Here is a 5,000-nt window from a genome sequence, read left to right as displayed (position 1 = left end):
CTCTCTCCCTCTCTCTCCCTCTATCTTTCTCTCTCTCTCTCTCTCCCTCTCTCTCTCTCTCTCTTTCTTTCTCTTTCTCTCTCTCGTTCTCTCTCTCTCTCACTCTGTCCCTCGCTCTCTCTCTGGAAGTGGTGGACATGTGATTGTTATTGAGTGCGGTCGGCTTGTAGTAAATGTGCGAAATCATTTTGCCCACTGCGGCCCTTTAGGCGAGGCAGGGTCCGTGAATTAGAGTCGCCAGCTCTGGCCTCACCGTACCATGCCCGCTCCACTCCGCACCCCACCCCACCGCGCCCGCCCGCTGACTGGCGCTAGCGTGCACCAGGCCCCGCTCTCTCAGATCTCTCGGAGGCTCTCTCTGCGCGCCTCAGCGAGTGGAGCCCCGCGCCCGTGTGTGTCAAGTCAGCACTGGGTTACAGCAAGCGCCGCCTTTGAACTGAGAGATGCAGCGCTGCCAGATGCTAATTTTAGCACGCGGGACTGAGGCCCTTCAGACAAAACAAATGCATTGGGAAAGGCGGGCAGAGAGGGTGTGTGTGTGTGTTTGTGTGTGTGTGTGTGTGTGTGTGTGTGTGTGTGTGTGTGTGAAGGCAAGTGTGCAGATGCAAGGAAGTGAAAAGAAGAGAGAGAGATAGGGTGACATGGAGCGAGAGCGATGGAGAAAAAAAAGAGATAGAAATGAAAGCTCGAGTGAGAAATACACTTGAGATTTGCAAGTGTGGAAAAAGGGGGGAAAAAAAGTATATGAGATTTTTTTTTTGGCAGTATGAGGGGGGGGAAGGAAGACAGGGACTGAACTGAATAGTGGCATGACACTGCAGGAGGGCTAGGGAAATGAGAGAGGGAGAGATAGAGAGAGGGAGAGCTGGGTCCTGGTCGGATTGGGAATGCCGCAGTGTGCCGTGGGAGGGTGGAGGCGTGATCCCGCGCTCCGTCAGCCGTACGACGCCTGATAGAGGCCATCACGGATCAGCAGCCCGACAGACGGGAAGAACGCCGGCGAGAGAGAGCGAGAGAGAGAGAGAGCGAGGAGAGAGAAATCAAAAGAGTCGGCCCCCCCTTCAGGCGTCGGCCCCGGAGGTCTCCGTGTTGTTTACGACCTTATTCACGACTCGATGGGAAGGAGGCGGGAGAGACAATCAGAACGCGTTTGATTTCCACGCGCTCAGTGGCGCTGCAGCCGCCCCGGGTTGGGAGTGGATGGGGTGTGTGTGTGTGTGTGTGTGTGTGTGTGTGTGTGTGTGTGTGTGTGTGTGTGTGTGTGTGTGTCTGTGTGTGTGTGGCCACTCTGTGCCACTGATATAATTACAGTGGGAGAGCAGAGCTTGACTTTGGCACCAGTCATGTCTCTCTCAACAAGCATTGTCGCGTGGCGCATTGTTGTGTAGTGCATCGTCGCACGTGTGTGTGTGTGTGTGTGTGTGAGTGTGTGCGTGTGTGTGTGCATGCGTGCACGACGACACTCACGTTTTGGTGGAGGAGGGGGAAACGAACGACAGACATTGAAAGGGTAATTATATGATTGCATGTTACTCGAGTCTCGAGAAAGCCCATTCACAGACACATCTTCCCGCAATGGATTGTTGGACAGGGCCCAACTGATCTGCATGCGAAAGCTCCCACAAAATTGTTCAACAGCAATTACCAAATGGAAGGAAATGTAATGTCTCTGCGAAACAAAAATAGATCATGACAAAACGAGGGGACAGTTCCAGACATGGGCATTAATTGCTGAATCTGACAGTAATCTTGGATTCCTCGCACTTCCCCAGACGTACAGACTGCCAGGCTGCGTGCGGCTTCATTTTTCAACACTTAGTTTCGCCGGGGATATCATTACAACGGCAGAGCGCATTAGTATAGAGAGAATTTGTGAAGGGGAAACTCGTTTTTGTAAAAAATTATTTTGGTTAAAAGCGTTACGCGTCCCTTCTCGTTTACCCTTTCACATCTGGAGAGAGGAGCACTCTCAGAGCAGGTGAGAGCGTTGGCTTTTCTGCTCCGGCAGGTAAGCGGGCCGGCAGGTAGACGGGCAGCTAGTGGTCCAAACGACCTCGTTCTGCCTCTCGTTCTGGAGCCCTTTCAAATGGAAAGCGCCGCGGTGATCGAGAGGTTTGTACGAGCCGTTTTTTTCCGCTCCAGTTTTCTATTCCCTCCCGTGTTCAACCTCCTGCCCTTTTTTGGGGGGCCATTTACACCCTCAGAGTCTTAGTGTGAAATTGTCAATATTGCAGCACCTTGTAGCCACAGTCTGAAGAGGATGGGATTGGGGGCAGGGGAGATGGGGAGATGGGATAGGGTTATGCAGCCCTCCGGGGGAGCAGAGGAAGATAAAAAAGTGATGGTGAGAGAGAGAGAGAGAGAGAGAGAGAGAGAGGGGGGGGGGGTATAAACAGGGACCCCCTCAGGCATCCTGTACACAGAGGTATTATGGGTATTATTTGTGTCTTGATGAGGGCACGCCAGCACTGCCTCCACAAATGCCACGTATGTCGCGACAGCGTAATAAAAACACACACGGCCTCTCCCCGCCAAAAAAAAAAAAAAGGTTGACAGACAGGAAGTCCATTTCATTAACTCGCAAGCGGTGATTGGCAGGTGGCGGGTCTCGCTTGAAATATATTATGTTCCAGAGCGGGGGATGTGAGTGAGACGTGGGACGCGGGACATGCGTTGTGTCTTTGGACGGCTGCTCTCTCTCTCGCACGCGCATATGCAGGCGTCTGTGTGAGTCGGGCTCTGACAAAACACCTCAGGCTCAAAAGAGAATTAATCTGCGTCCAATGAGCATGGCGGGATGTAACGGGAGGCCAGCTTCTTTTCCCTCCACCCACCACCCACACACACACACACACACACACACACGATGAGAGGGACTCTACGGACTCTACAGGGCGGACTTTCCATTTCCTCTGTGATAGGCCAGTTAACCTTTGACTCCAGAGGTGATGAGGTTTCTTTGTAACTGTCGGTAGCAGTGATGGAAATCAAGTGAGGATCTGTGGTCCTCTATTTACTTATTTATTTCCCTTCCCTCCACTGGATGATTTCACACAGTAGCAGACGTTGCTGTCGGGGTGCAGGTATGTGAATGGATGAGTGATTGGTGTGTGTGTGTGTGTGTGTGTGTTTGTGAGCGATTGGGATGCGTGTGTGTGTGTGTTTGTGAGTGATTGTGTGTGTGTGTGTGTGTGTGTGTGTGTATGTGTGTGTTTGTGAGTGATTGTGTGTGTGTGTGTGTGTGTGTGTGTGTGTGTGTGTGTGTGTGTGTGTGTGTGTGTGTGTGTGTGTGTGTGTGTGTGTGTGTGTGTATATGTGTGTGTAGGTGTGTGTGTTTGATGTGACTGAGCCAGAGGTGCTGTCCTAATATTTGTGCATTGGTGATGCATGGCCCTCCAAAGAGGACAGCAGACCACCGGCCGAGCAGCTTCACAGCAGAGAGCAGATATCTCATAGAGCCGCAGTCTCTTAACAAGGCCCCCCCCTCACCCCCTCACCCCCTCACCCCCCTCACCCCCCCTCTATAGTTAATGAATGGCGTTAGTCTGAGGCGGCCACCTCCTGTCAGGTCGGGTCTGACAGCAGCACATTTTTAAAGGTCAGACATTTGGAGGAAGGAAATAGATGCAGAAATGAGCAAAAAAAAAAAAAAAAAAACAACATAAAGCAACAAACATATATCTTCCCGACAAACAAACATACTCGCCCTAGCATCGCCAACCTGTGCTTTCTTTTGTCGCTGTGAATCCTTCCCGCTCTGCCTCCGTTTGTCCCCGTGCCGTTTGGGTTCCTTTGTTTCTCTATTTATTTCCCTGGTTGGCACGGCTACCCTTGTGCTCGGCGGATGAACTTGAACTAAATTGAGTGCCGTCTTTTTTATCGATCAGCCCTATTGCTCATAACCGCCATTTTACCCGGGCCAGCCGTGTCCTCCATTTGCTTAATGAAGGGCTGCTTGTCTGTGCTGGTGACAAATGGATCGCCGGACAGTCGCATGTTAAGAACTGTCAGCGAGCGGTTACTGGTCATTTGATTGATCGTGTCTCCCAGGAGACTTTCCTTAATGGACTGGACGGAGGAAAAAAACTACAGGCTGACCGCTTCAGTCGGCTCCGCAAACAGGCCCTCATAACATTGACGTGTTGGCGTCGTTAAGATTGTACCTCCCCTCACCAGGATCCAGGGGTGATTAAGATAAACAGCCCTTTGGTTGTACTTTGGTAATTGAGTTCTGATAAGCCAATGTGGTCACGCTCCCTCCAGCATTCCCCAAATAAAGGGGCTGTTTATCATTCATTAGTTGTCCCAGATGTCACTTGTCACAACCCTGGCTGGTCCAAACGTTGAATTTGGCACGTGTCAGGTGGCGTAATTATTCCGTCGAATAATAGCAAAGTGCAATCTTACCGCGGCTTTGTGACCAGTGCTGGCAGAACATTACACACCCTGAAGGCCTCTAAACACATGAAGTATGGCAATACCAAAAAGGCTGTCACGCTTTTATTACCCGAGTTATTCATCGCCCGCCGCACTATTAATCATGTCCAGCTTCAATCTGAGTTCGAGTCTCAAGTCAGGGCTCAGGAATGATATCATTCGAGATCCGCGTATAAACAGATGGAGATATTGCTACGGTACGCCATCATTATATCTTTATCAAAGGCAGTAAATCATTTAATTTTCAGTGTCAGATGTGACGCGGCCAGCCGTGGATTGCGGCAGGAATGACATTGCGTCCTGTAACCCAAACCACTGTATCATAAGGTTTGTTTCAGAGATGGCCGCGCTCGTGACATGATGGATGCAGACACATTATTTTCGCATTAGCCCAGTAATTGTTAGTGATGGAAATGTTTTGACAGCTGAAATTTCATTTGGTCTTTTGTAAGATTCGGTTGGTTGCCACCATGCTCCAGTTACACCAAAAGGTACGGGATAAACCCGTAGCAGGATATAATTGAGCTGAAATCTCTATCACAAATGTGGGAGAAATCCTTAGG

The 5,000-nt window shown here is 50.5% G+C and overlaps 1 protein-coding gene across 1 annotated transcript in view; it reads left to right on the top strand.

Annotated features, from left to right (window-relative positions):
* plxna4 (plexin A4) overlaps positions 1-5,000 on the top strand; it is a gene marked incomplete in the record, with an annotated part of 176,080 nt that overhangs the window by 14,899 nt on the left and 156,181 nt on the right.

Source organism: Sardina pilchardus, chromosome 17, assembly GCF_963854185.1.
Source record: "Sardina pilchardus chromosome 17, fSarPil1.1, whole genome shotgun sequence".
In the NCBI taxonomy this organism is placed as follows: domain Eukaryota; kingdom Metazoa; phylum Chordata; class Actinopteri; order Clupeiformes; family Clupeidae; genus Sardina; species Sardina pilchardus.
The sequence above is the reverse complement of the archived record's forward strand: the minus strand, read 5'-3'. Positions and strand labels throughout refer to the sequence as shown.